We start from the raw sequence: 14,777 nt of genomic DNA, 5'->3' as shown, positions 1-14,777 counted from the left end.
ACTGGTGCGGGAATCCCTCCACTCACAACTGCCGGGGTCTCCGCAACCGCCCCTGAACCTCCAGCACCACCCTGCCAAACTCCGCTAGGACCTGCCGCAGGTGACAAAAAACCCCGCACCATGCTAAGAAATTCCGACACAACATCGCTCACCCGTTCATTACCCATCGCCCTGTCAGCCGCCAAGCCCCTCTGAAAATACCGCTCCCTCTGATCTACATCATCTGCATTCCCCCGAGGCGCATTTAAACCATGTGACTTACCAGGACGATTACGAGGAAGCGTCGGAACAGCCGTTTCGTGTTCTCCGTGGCGATCGTCCCCACTCTCTTCACTGTCAGATGAAATCTGGCCTTCTTCTTCAGAGGCAGAGTCAGGCTCGGGGACATCCGACGGAGTCAACCCACCGCTAGACCTGGACCTCCTATCCACAATAGCGGGCTGTCTGGGAGGAGGAGAGACTTCAGCTGCATGCCTGCAGCCTGCATCCCTAGCAGCAATCTGCCCTCTCCCATGGACATTGCACCGGTCCTCGGTGCTACCAACATCCCGGGTGGGTCGTCTCCTGGCCCCACTGCACTGGTCTTCCCGATCTCCGCCGCCGGGGTCCTGCTGATCCTGACGCCTGGGCCCGGAGCGGTTGCACCTGCCGTTCTTCTGGGTCAGCTCCAACTGACCGATACTCCTTTGCTTTCCCCGCTGCATGGGCCCGGCGCGGCTGTGCCTGCCGCTCACCTGAAATAGCTCCGGATGACCTATTCATCCTCCTGCCTCCTTCTGCTCCCTGGGTCCGGCATCCTTCAGGCTCAGCTCTCCTTCCCCTGGCTGCTCGCTGGGCCCGAAGTGGATGCCCCGGCCGTTCATATAATGTATCTCTCCCTCCTGCAGCAGCAGAGGCCCTGCTCTCCTGAGCAGCCCGCACTTCCTGGATAGTGGTGCCACATGACGGGATGACCTCACAGGGAGGGGGGCGGAGCCAACGACGTCACTCACCCCGGCCTCTGGACCATGCTGACGCTGAGAGATTCTTCCAGAGCGGCGTGCGGCAGATGGGGGCTGGGGTTGTGCCTGTGATCCGGAGGGGTCCCTGGAGGGGCTTTGCAACCGGCGCCTGGTCCGGGGAATCCCTTCCGGGCTGAGTCTCTCCGGCGGCCGGGACCTCCTTGCACCTCTCTGAGGTGCTGCGGGTGCAGCCACCTCTCCGGCCGTCCCTTCAGTGTTCCATCGCTGCAGCTGATCCTGGAGCCACAGCTGTCCCCTGCTCTCAGCCAAGGAGCGGATCTCCTGGAAAAGAGCCTCCATTCCTCAGGACCCGACGTAGATTCAGGTACCTTAACTTTTCCCGAATGGACTACCCCCACCATCCCTCACCTTATATACCGCCCACAGAGATACTTCCCACTAGCCAATCAGATAACCCCTTACTATCCCCCTGCCCCTTTACTGCTCCCCTACAAATTCGCGCCCAAAACTCTATTCCTTACATTAACCCCTTACCACCCCAAATTACGGCCTAGCAGACCTCCTGAGTCATGCGGCCCTCCCCTTAAGGCCCCTATGGGGGGATGCAGTTGGCCATACTACCTCTGGAGTAGTCCAGGCAACACGCACTTTCATATGGACTCTCCTTCCTCTGACGTGTTGTCACACGTGGTGGGAATGGATGCACTATTTGGCGTCTGGGGTTGACCGGGCGACACACGCTCTCCCTGATTGAACTTCGCTCCTCCCTCCTCTCGCATGTGACTGCACGGCGAGGAAGCAAGGTGCAACAGGGAGCCCGCCCTGCAGGTGAGCTTGGCGTTTTTTACCGCAATCGATATCTGGTGTATAGGGCTATATACTTCTCATTCTATAAAGGGTTAACATCTCCATGTAACATTCTCATGCAATCATTTTAAATAGCATTTGATGTGTAACGTAGTGGATTAGCTGTCCAATTACATAAATACCCAGTCTCTGTCTACTCAGTATACCCTTTTGAAGAAGCTTTGAAGCGAAACGCGCGTTAGAGGGTTTACTGCAGTGAATATGAATTGCTTGCTGTCCTTTGAGACTTATTTATGTTCAATTAATGAGAAAGCAAGCAAAGATGTCTCCAGCAGGACCAGGGTTGTATATATCTTGTTAAAACTTCACTTTTAATTTCAAATTATAAAAGCCAAGGATGAGTTACAGAATGAGCAATATAGCGGCTCTTAGGTACAGCACATTCTAACGCGTTTCGGCTAAACCTTATTCATGGAATAATGTGAGAACTAAGCCTACTAGCTGAAGTTAAATAAAAAACACTTCTTGGTGATTGCTTCAGGTGTTGGACCACAGCCCAGAGGAGAATTAACCCATTATTGGCAGCTAAAATTAACTACAGCAAAAAAGCACAAAAACTACATAAAATTGGACATGAGATAGAATGGAATACAAAATTAGTGGAAAAACAAAATGAGTGAGAGATACATGCAGAAACAAAAACAAAAAGATCTTTTATGCCGTGGAGCAGTAAAACACATAATAATGATCATAATAATCACTAAGCATCCTTTATGTCTGGTGAGCATGACTGTTTAAACACCATTAGAGTATAAATATAGTTAGTATATGTAGTCCCATTTAAAAAAAATATATATATCTTTGAAAAAAAAACAAAAAAAAAAAATTTCCTTTTTTTTTTTTTTTCCTTTCTTTTTTCCTTCCCTTTTATGGAAAAAGGATGCAAAAGTCATAAATATAAGCATTGAACAATAAAGCAGTTAAACAGTTAGACAGTGCATTCTATTATGACCACAAAGGAAATATATTATCAAAGTACTGTCGAACATGAATACGTGAGACTAAGTGTATTGTAAAATGAGATCCTGTCTCACATTCAAACCTTGCGGAAATCTAGTACACAAGAGAAAAATCCAGAATGATTCTCGGTTCAGGATTTTTCTCCTGTGGTCACCACCTCTCTCCGGCTTAAAAACTTTTTCTATTGCTTTAAATCTGAAGTTATTTAGATCTCCATGGTGAACATTTGCAAAGTGTTTTGAAACTGCCGATTTGTTTAGGCTGTTAGGATTACATGCATCCGACATATGACGACGGATGCGTATTTTTAAAGGTCCTGTGGTACAGCCTACATACTGTAGCTTACAAGCAATACATTCTGCAAGGTATATAACCCCTTCTGAATTGCAGTTTAAGAAGGTGCTGATTTTGTATATTTTTTTGGTGATTTCAGACTGAAAGGAAACACTTTTGTGTGCGTATTTGCAAGAAATGCACCTACTATGGCCACAATTATAAAACCCTTTTAAAGTGAGCCAGGTTTCTGATGGAAAATGAGAATTTTTTGTACAAAAAAGACTCGGAGAAACCAGTGAACCTATAGTGGGAGCTTTTTTAGAAATATATTTTATGGAACAATTGTCCATGATTTTCACTAGAGTGGGGTCCTGATTTAGCATGGGTATATATTTTTTTATGATATTGACAATACTGTTGAACTGTGGGCTAAATTGTGTAGTAAACACAACCGTATTTTTCGTATTTTTAAATCTGCTTGGTTCTTTTTTGGATCGATTTTTCAATAAATCCTTTCTGTCTATATTAGCTACTATTTTTTCTGCTCTGTTTAGAATGCCTTTAGAGTATCCTCTTAAAGCTAGTCTGTTTTTAGTGCTGGAGGCTGCCTCTTGATAACTCTTTTCTGTTGAGGAGTTCCTCTTTAACCTGATCATTTCTCCCACTGGGATATTTTTAATATTGTGGGGAGGATGGCAAGAGCTTGCTTGCAGAATGCTATTACCTGACGTTTTTTTCCTAAATGGTGAGATCAAAACTCGCTTCATATCATCATTACCTTCAAGTGTTACATCTAAAAAGTTAATAGATTTTTTGTCAGTGTGAGATGTAAATTTAAGATTATAATTATTTTTATTGATATATTTGACAAAATCTGTGATAAGATGGGGAGAGCCTGTCCAAACAAGAAGTAAATCATCTATATATCGCCCATACCAAGCAATATATTTCAAAAACAAATCAGTTCATTTTCCAGTTTTTCAATTTTTTGAAAGATTTCTTTGTTTAATGCTGTAATTTCTTCATTGTGCCCATAAGAATTTATTGAGCCAAAATTTGCCAACTAATCCAACTAGTATTATTCAAAAAAAATTTTTTTCTTTATTGAATGAAGGCCTAAGTTTGGGAGCACTGGATAAAAAAATCTTTGAATATCTTGCTATAGAACATCCTGTTATTCCCATTCTCCACTCACTTCCTAAAATACATAAAGATGTCTTTCCCCCTCCGCTTAGACCCATCATCTCAGGAATTGGCTCTCTTGGTGAGAGACTTGGAGAATGGGTGGATCATTACTTACAACCTTTGGTTGCTGATATACCAGGATATATTAGAGATTCTAAAACTATCGCCAATACTTTTGATGGATTTGAGTGGAACAGGGATTTTCAATGGCTTATATGCGATGTAGAGGGGTTATACCCCTCTATACCGCACGATATTGCCATTCGCTGTTTAGATAAGTTCCTTGAAAAATATAGCTCTTATGAAACCAATATACAAAATTTTCTTATTTCAGCAGTAGGATTTTTGTTGAATGATAATTTTTTCACCTTTGATGGTCGCTATTATCTGCAAAAACGGGGAGTCAGCATGGGGGGAAAATTCTCCCCATCATTGGCTAATATTGTCATGGCCACCTGGGAAGAGACCGATGTTTTTTCAGATTCAAACCCGTTTTTGAAATATATTGCTTGGTATGGGCGATATATAGATGATTTACTTCTTGTTTGGACAGGCTCTCCCCATCTTATCACAGATTTTGTCAAATATATCAATAAAAATAATTATAATCTTAAATTTACATCTCACACTGACAAAAAATCTATTAACTTTTTAGATGTAACACTTGAAGGTAATGATGATATGAAGCGAGTTTTGATCTCACCATTTAGGAAAAAAACGTCAGGTAATAGCATTCTGCAAGCAAGCTCTTGCCATCCTCCCCACAATATTAAAAATATCCCAGTGGGAGAAATGATCAGGTTAAAGAGGAACTCCTCAACAGAAAAGAGTTATCAAGAGGCAGCCTCCAGCACTAAAAACAGACTAGCTTTAAGAGGATACTCTAAAGGCATTCTAAACAGAGCAGAAAAAATAGTAGCTAATATAGACAGAAAGGATTTATTGAAAAATCGATCCAAAAAAGAACCAAGCAGATTTAAAAATACGAAAAATACGGTTGTGTTTACTACACAATTTAGCCCACAGTTCAACAGTATTGTCAATATCATAAAAAAATATATACCCATGCTAAATCAGGACCCCACTCTAGTGAAAATCATGGACAATTGTTCCATAAAATATATTTCTAAAAAAGCTCCCACTATAGGTTCACTGGTTTCTCCGAGTCTTTTTTGTACAAAAAATTCTCATTTTCCATCAGAAACCTGGCTCAGTTTAAAAGGGTTTTATAATTGTGGCCATAGTAGGTGCATTTCTTGCAAATACGCACACAAAAGTGTTTCCTTTCAGTCTGAAATCACCAAAAAAATATACAAAATCAGCACCTTCTTAAACTGCAATTCAGAAGGGGTTATATACCTTGCAGAATGTATTGCTTGTAAGCTACAGTATGTAGGCTGTACCACAGGACCTTTAAAAATACGCATCCGTCGTCATATGTCGGATGCATGTAATCCTAACAGCCTAAACAAATCGGCAGTTTCAAAACACTTTGCAAATGTTCACCATGGAGATCTAAATAACTTCAGATTTAAAGCAATAGAAAAAGTTTTTAAGCCGGAGAGAGGTGGTGACCACAGGAGAAAAATCCTGAACCGAGAATCATTCTGGATTTTTCTCTTGTGTACTAGATTTCCGCAAGGTTTGAATGTGAGACAGGATCTCATTTTACAATACACTTAGTCTCACGTATTCATGTTCGACAGTACTTTGATAATATATTTCCTTTGTGGTCATAATAGAATGCACTGTCTAACTGTTTAACTGCTTTATTGTTCAATGCTTATATTTATGACTTTTGCATCCTTTTTCCATAAAAGGGAAGGAAAAAAAGAAAGGGAAAAAAAAAAAAAAAGGAAATTTTTTTTCTGTTTTTTTTATTTTTTTTTCAAAGATATTTTTTTTTTTTTTTTTTTAAATGGGACTACATATACTAACTATATTTATACTCTAATGGTGTTTAAACAGTCATGCTCACCAGACATAAAGGATGCTTAGTGATTATTATGATCATTATTATGTGTTTTACTGCTCCACGGCATAAAAGATCTTTTTGTTTTTGTTTCTGCATGTATCTCTCACTCATTTTGTTTTTCCACTAATTTTGTATTCCATTCTATCTCATGTCCAATTTTATGTAGTTTTTGTGCTTTTTTGCTGTAGTTAATTTTAGCTGCCAATAATGGGTTAATTCTCCTCTGGGCTGTGGTCCAACACCTGAAGCAATCACCAAGAAGTGTTTTTTATTTAACTTCCGCTAGTAGGCTTAGTTCTCACATTATTCCATGAATAAGGTTTAGCCGAAACGCGTTGGAATGTGCTGTACCTAAGAGCCGCTATATTGCTCATTCTGTAACTCATCCTTGGCTTTTATAATTTGAAATTAAAAGTGAAGTTTTAACAAGATATATACAACCCTGGTCCTGCTGGAGACATCTTTGCTTGCTTTCTCATTACTTGAACTTTGGTAGCCCGTGACCTGGGCGTCTCCGCTGCAAGACTTTGTTGGGACTGGATGAGTCTGGCTATTACATGGTGAGCTGACTTACGTCTTCCCTTTCCCTTTCCCCTTGTTTTTTCATTATTTATGTTCAATAGCACTGTTTTAAGGATTTTTCAGTCTGCTGACTGTGTGGTTATATTGAGCACTTGTTCTGTTTATAGTTATTCTTTTTTCTGAGTACCACTCCTCAGCATTGTCTCATCCTGTTGCCACTACCCTTATGGAGTGAAGTTGACGTGCCCCCTGGGCCAGTGTTGTTTGGGGGATTATCCGGAGCCGGATCAGATGGGGGTTGTAGTCTCCGAGCGGCTGTGACCCGGTCCGTGCCCAGGGTGTCAAGCTCAGTGTGTGGCAGTCCTACAGATGTTGCTGGATGTTCTTTAGTGTCGACTACGCCACCCGTTGATTTGCGGTCAAAGGGCCGCCGCTGCAGCAGGGTCCGCTGAGGCTGGTGGTGTCTGTGCAGCTCTGGTAGTATAACCCCCAACTGGAGGGGTATAGCCTCAGGGGGTCAGGTGTAGAGGAGGGTGGTTGTGGTGGTGCAGTGTGGACGGTAAGAAGACTCAGAGTCGGGCTGTGCAGTTCAGGGTTTTTACTTACTGCTGTTTTGCTGGTCACTCCGGCCTTGAGTGACCGCCCGAGCCGTGCTGCGTCCACCAGGTCCTGGACTCGGCCAACCCCCAAGCAAGTCTGGAGCGTGGTCCTGAGCTCCCTTTCTCACTGTCCTTTCTACGGCCTTCCCCACCAGGGATCCACTTATATCCGGCTCCCTCGGGCCTCTTGTTGGGTAAACCTTTTCTCTGGGTTCCCTGACCCTATACTTGGTTTGCCTTCTGAGTGGATTTAGTGAAGGGCTGCTCCACTGGTGATGTTGCAGCCTCCGTTTTTTAGTCGAGGGTAGTTTCTCTCCTCCACTAATTTGGGATCCGGTTCCCTTGCGTGCCAACCCTTCACCCTTCTGCTTGTATTCTGGGCTCTTGGGGTTCCTTCTTCTCCCCCTCTGGGTCCTTCTTTCTCCTCTCTCTCTCTTCTCTCAGGACTGGCTCTCTGACCTTCCCTCTACAACAGGCTGACTGATCAATGTCTGCCTGTCTGACTCTACAAAGACTGACCCTGATCTTAGATGGTTCCCACCTTATATACTCCCTCTATGTGTGAGCTCAGGTGACCAGCACCCAATGAGCTCCTAGCTTTACCCAGACTGCTCCCCCTATCTGCCCCTACACTACTGGGATGTTCCACCCCCCTCCCACTCCAGCCAGGGACAGACACTGTCGTACCTGCACATTTCTCTAGTGGGAGTACCATTGATCTGTCCCCCGGAAATGGGATGTATGTAGTGCATGCAGCCTACTGAGCTCAGTTCCACACTCCATCCTTACCCGGGAGTGGAATACCACACCTCTGGCTTGAGGCGTAATACCCCTGTAGCAGCCGAGTCCTCAGGGTGCTACATTCCCCCCTGGTAAACCACAGCACGTCCTCGGGCTGTAAGAGAATAAAACATCAAAACATACAATTTTTTTTTTTTTCATAAAACATCAACATATAAAACATATCAAACATTATATATATACATTAGCAGCAATCACTTTCTCATCATAAACTTTCTTGTTCCTCCGGCCACGGTGCAACTTGTGACCGGGTAAGGTGCGACAGTCTTTAGAAGAAAACAGTTCCTTTATAAAACCAGTAGGGAGCGCCTTAGGAAGCGCAACTATATACAAGGGGGAAGGTGGCCGCTCTCAGTTCTCGGCCAGGTATATTAAGGGAGGAATGACCGCTCTCAGTACTCGGTCAGTGGGATTAAGGGACACACGGGTTAACAGTTCACTCTTGTCTCAACGGGGAACATCTTTAAATCAGCAACAGTTCACTGTACCCCAACGGGTAACTATTTACAGTCTCTCTCTACTGTACTTCAATGACGGCGTCCTCCTGCTCTTTCTTGTTGGTAGGTTTCAGACCCGTCCGGGTCCTCTTGCTCCTCCTCACACCGCAGCTCCTCCTCCGTCAGGCGATGTACATGGAGGGCGTAGGGTCCTTTGGCACACTTGTGCCGGGTGAAGGTGACCTCGTCCCCTACATAAAGGTCACGACCTCTGTGTCCCTCCGGCAGATGGCTTTCTACGTCTCTGCGGGTGACAAAGACGTCGCCGGGGGTATGATGGTCTCTAATAGAGCCCCATCCGTGCTGCATATTGAACTTTATCACAGTCCCGGTGGTAGGGGGACCATGAGCTGCACGGGGGTTCCTCCTGGTCCGGCTCTTCTGCTCTGCGCTCCTTATCTGCGTTTGCTGTTCCCGGACCCGCCTCTCTCTCCGCTCCCTCTCGAAGACCTCGAGCTGCTGCCGGCAGCACTCTGCACGCTCCGCTGCAGCCGCCCGAGTTTCCTGAGTGAACCCCATGAGGTCTTCTCCAGTGGGGTCCCACTCGAACTGTGTCTCCTCCAGCGGGGGCGGGGTCCTCTTTACGGGCTTCGGAGCCGGAATCAGGGGCTCGCACATGGGCCTTGCTTTTTGGAGTTCTAGCTGAATATACTCCTGGGGCCATACAAAGGGCTGCCCATCCGGGCACGTATGCTGGGCGAACAGGTCTTCACCCAGGTGCGGCACTCGAGATGTTGAGGGCGCTGTGGTGGTAGCGGCGCCCGGGTTGACCAGGCCTTGCGACCAGGCTTGGGGCACCCTGAAGGTGAAGGGCACCGTTAGGACGGCGGCGCCCGGGGTTACTAGGCCCTGCGACCAGGCCGGTGGCTCCGCGGAGGTAGGGGGCGCTGTTGGAATTGCGGCGCCCGGGGGTACTAGACCTTGCGACCAGGCCGATGGTGTTTCCTGTTTGGCCGCGCTCAGGGTTGGGGCGCGTGACGTCACAGGGGTCGCGGCCGCGGCTTCTACTTGAGGCCTAGTCTGGCGCGGTGACGGTGCAGCGACGGGCACGGCAGGGGGAATTTCGGGCTCTGCGACGGGGAGCTGGGGCAGGCACGCGGTTTCCCGGCTCGGGGTAGAGACGTCCCCTTTACCTGCCTCCGTCCGTTCAGCTCCCTTCTCGGCGCCGTCTCCGGCCTTGAGTCCTCCTGCACCATCCTCAGAGGCGGTCTGTCTCCTCGTCTCGGGTGGCGTGCTCCGCTGACGGGTTTCGGTCTGCTGGGCCATCTCTCGGCTCCACTCCGCCAACGTCTCTCGCTGCACCTGGGCCATCCTCCATGCGAGGCCCGCCAGCGCGGTCTGTGCACACTCCCGATCTCGGGGGAGCTGCGCCAGGATCTCCACTAAGCCTAGTGGGGTTGTGGCTTGTAGCAGGCTCCTGACCACTGGGTCGGTGCTGCCTGTCTCTCCCTCCATCACCGGGTGTGTTCTCTCCATGCTCCTCGCTAGACTTCTTGTCTCCGGGTGCGCTCTCTCTAGACTGCTCCAGGCGGCACCCATCTTCTCTCTTTTGTTCTGTCCCCGCCCACATTGAGGGTGGTCCCGGGGAAACTTGGTGATTGTCAGTTCCAGGGGCAGTTCTTTCACGCTGATGGACACCTCTAGCATCACAGTCTCTGTTGGTGGGCGCGGTTTCCGCTTTTGGCGCCATTCTTCGTCCTGGCCCACGATGGGAGGTGGCCTCTTGCCACCCTCTGGCACGCCCATAATGGCGTCCACTCTTCCAAGGCGGGAAATCTTTGGAAATGGCGGGAATCGTCTCCCAGTGGCGGGAAACTCCATGGATGGCGGGAAAAAGCTGCAAATGGCGGGCAACCGGCGGGAATCGACCTGTGATGGAGTCCGATGGCGGGGACCCTCCGGAACCGGCGGGAGACTTCTTTTTGAGGTAACGGTGTACTTTTCTTCAGGCACGCAGTACCCGGTTGTTGCGGGCACGTTATCCTGCCGACTACGCCAAAGTTGACGCGCCCCCTGGGCCAGTGTTGTTTGGGGGATTACCCGGAGCCGGATCAGATGGGGGTTGTAGTCTCCGAGCGGCTGTGACCCGGTCCATGCCCAGGGTGTCAAGCTCAGTGTGTGGCAGTCCTACAGATGTTGCTGGATGTTCTTTAGTGTCGACTACGCCACCCGTTGATTTGCGGTCAAAGGGCCGCCGCTGCAGCAGGGTCCGCTGAGGCTGGTGGTGTCTGTGCAGCTCTGGTAGTATAACCCCCAACGGGAGGGGTATAGCCTCAGGGGGTCAGGTGTAGAGGAGGGTGGTTGTGGTGGTGCAGTGTGGACGGTAAGAAGACTCAGAGTCGGGCTGTGCAGTTCAGGGTTTTTACTTACTGCTGTTTTGCTGGTCACTCCGGCCTTGAGTGACCGCCCGAGCCGTGCTGCGTCCACCAGGTCCTGGACTCGGCCAACCCCCAAGCAAGTCTGGAGCGTGGTCCTGAGCTCCCTTTCTCACTGTCCTTTCTACGGCCTTCCCCATCAGGGATCCACTTATATCCGGCTCCCTCGGGCCTCTTGTTGGGTAAACCTTTTCTCTGGGTTCCCTGACCCTATACTTGGTTTGCCTTCTGAGTGGATTTAGTGAAGGGCTGCTCCACTGGTGATGTTGCAGCCTCCGGTTTTTAGTCGAGGGTAGTTTCTCTCCTCCACTAATTTGGGATCCGGTTCCCTTGCGTGCCAACCCTTCACCCTTCTGCTTGTATTCTGGGCTCTTGGGGTTCCTTCTTCTCCCCCTCTGGGTCCTTCTTTCTCCTCTCTCTCTCTTCTCTCAGGACTGGCTCTCTGACCTTCCCTCTACAACAGGCTGACTGATCAATGTCTGCCTGTCTGACTCTACAAAGACTGACCCTGATCTTAGATGGTTCCCACCTTATATACTCCCTCTATGTGTGAGCTCAGGTGACCAGCACCCAATGAGCTCCTAGCTTTACCCAGACTGCTCCCCCTATCTGCCCCTACACTACTGGGATGTTCCACCCCCCTCCCACTCCAGCCAGGGACAGACACTGTCGTACCTGCACATTTCTCTAGTGGGAGTACCATTGATCTGTCCCCCGGAAATGGGATGTATGTAGTGCATGCAGCCTACTGAGCTCAGTTCCACACTCCATCCTTACCCGGGAGTGGAATACCACACCTCTGGCTTGAGGCGTAATACCCCTGTAGCAGCCGAGTCCTCAGGGTGCTACAAATCCACGGGAATATAAAATCTTTTTTCTATATATTGATCTTTGTGAACAGTTTTATTGTGCGACCATAGTATTTCTATTTGATGAACACTAGGTGGATCACACATTGTGTACTTCTGGCACTATTACTTAGGTCTAAGAGTGAACTTTCACTATTTATATTACATATTTATACAGCCAGGTGGATCCCCCTTGATGTTCATTACTGTTCAGGGCATTTATATGTATATATTTGGATTCTCATCCTTTATATGTTTTTTCTTCATATTGGTCTTTAGTGGCTCCATGTGCAATTTATATTTATATTTGTAACCTGTCCAACTTTCTAGGACAAGCATGCTAATTTGCATTCATCCACCATCTCTGTAGTATCACTTTTTTAATGTTGTCTAATTGATTGTTGAATAAAGATTGACTGATTTTTGTACATGGGAATTCTCTTTTTTGGCTTTTTGTATGAGAAGATAGTATATAAGAGTGGACACTGTCCTAATAAATTTGAGAAGGTTTGGAAGCTTTGGTGTGACCCATACCCTACTGATCCTACCTCTCAATTCAGTCTGGGAGATAATAGTTTTCCTTGTATTTCCCCTATAAACACCTGTGTAATGTGTATTGCTGTATTCTTTAAACTTGACTGACATGATGTGTATGGAGATGTATATAAAGAGCTAATAACAGAAATGATGTTGTTGAATAATTATGTATTTTCATTCTGGAACCATTGTTATTCTTTTTTTCCTGTTATGCAATCTCTCAATTACTTGAATTAAAAAAAAGATAATCTTGGAGAGGTGACGTCTAAGAAGGAAAAGAGATTTAGACATGGTCTATTCCAACTTGGATGGAAGACACCCCTTGACAGAAAAAGAGCGAAAACTAACACAGGACACAAGCAGAGGTGCACATGAATGAAAGTGATCAGAGAGACATCTGCGTTTTAATTTTAAGACTACGCTAAACTCCTTTGTTTCATCAAATATTGGTGAACATCTCCTTTAATATTGGAAGTGGCTGGTGTGAATTGTCAACTCTGATCATGGACCTAAAGGAAGTTGTTCTTCATTTGTATCTGGATCCTCAATGAAATGTAAGACATGTTTAAATAATTCTGAAGCCCCCACTACTTTCTTACCAGAATGGTTTTATACCAGGGAGTGGAACTGATTCATTTGAGGAAAGTGTTAAACAATATTAGGAGACGGAGACCACGGCTCCATTCTGGCATCAAAGGCCACAAAGACTTGTAACAGGGTGGTGTAGGAGTTCTTGTGGAGGGTACTCAAGATGTTTGGGTTCAGGGAGAATTTTATCAGGTGGATCAAACTATTATACCATTCACCCCAAGCCAGAGGTACAAAACGGTGATGCCCCCTCTCTTATCTTCTCACTGTATTTTCCTTGAGGAAATTAGTGGTTTTGGCAGCAGTGGAGAGGGGGAAAGATATTGATCTATGCAGATGATATTCTGCTGATTTTGTTAGAGATGGGGAAATCTTTCCTGTGGACCATAGAGGTGACCGTGTCTTTTGGTGCCCACTTTGGCTTGGATAGCAACTGTAGTATATGGGTTTTATTACCATTTGATGAAAAAATCAGAAAAGCATGAAGAGATTTACAGACTTTAGTAAAAAGATGGCTTTGAATATTTAGGGATAAATATCACATGGGAGCTTGTGAGTTTTGTATCACTTAACATTATATTGTTCATTAGGAAATTAAAATAGATGTTGATGTGGATGCTGCTGCCGATATCTAATGTGGATAGAATAACCCTGATTAAGATGATGGTCTCTAGCTTCTAGTTCGTTATGTCCTCAGCGTCTGCCCGGTATGGGTAAATGAGAACATTTTTAAATAAACAGAAACTCTTCTGAACGACCTGATTTGTTGGCGAGAGAGGGTGAGAATAAAAGTAACTATCTTCTGAAGTCTCAGACAGAAGGAGGCTTGGCCGTCCCTTATTTCCACAGATATTTCTGGGAAGCCCAATTACTTAAATTTCAGGAATTCTGATTTTAAAAGATTTTTGCTAAATAAGAAAAAAGGGGATTTTGTAACATTTATGAATTTTTTAAATCAGGGATTTTGTTTCACGGGAATCTAGGAGATGACAAATGTTTTATTCTTGCAATTATACTTGATTATTTAAAGAATATATTAAATATTAACACGTCAATTGGATACGCCTCATCATAGGATAATATAAATATATATAAAATTGTTAAGATACAGGGTTTTGGAAGAGAAAAGGTTGCATTTGGTTAAACATTTAATCCATGAAGATGAGTTGTTGCCATTTAATGTGATGAAGACACAGTTTAGCTTAGTAAAGTGCACGATTTTAGATATTGTCAAATTCAACAAGCGATGAAGAGTATGAAGGAATCAAATTGAGGAATGGATTATTTTTTGATTGGTTGCCATTTAAAAAAGAATCTATCTAATATTAATAAACTTATATATTTTCTACAATATTCTATAATATAAGAAATATAATATTAATAAAAAATTAACCGTGATTCCTTATATATTTAATATTTAAGAAGAAGATTAGTTGAGAAAGTAAAGAGTAAATATTGCAGAGGCTCAATATATATAAAAACAAAAGTGGGATGTCAATTAATCAAACTATAAATTAATCCAATTGATCCATTGGTTCTATTATTTTCACCAGGTATTATACAGAATGGAGAAGATAGCTGACAATACTTGTAAGTTGTGTAAGAAACAAGGGCAGAATTGATACATTTATCATAGGGTATAAAGATATAGAGGGGAAACTGGGGACTTAGATCTCCATTGAGGTCAAATCAACAATTGTAACCTGCTCTCTGGAACGGAAGAGATGAAATGAGGAAGAAGAGTTCGTAAGTAGGCGACTTTATACAGCAAGAGTGGATTTGGTT

Source organism: Phyllobates terribilis, unplaced genomic scaffold (assembly GCF_046119375.1).
Source record: "Phyllobates terribilis strain yellow unplaced genomic scaffold, ASM4611937v1 Scaffold_3__8_contigs__length_932513732, whole genome shotgun sequence".
Classification (NCBI taxonomy): Eukaryota; Metazoa; Chordata; class Amphibia; order Anura; family Dendrobatidae; genus Phyllobates; species Phyllobates terribilis.
Note: the sequence above shows the minus strand (reverse complement) of the source record.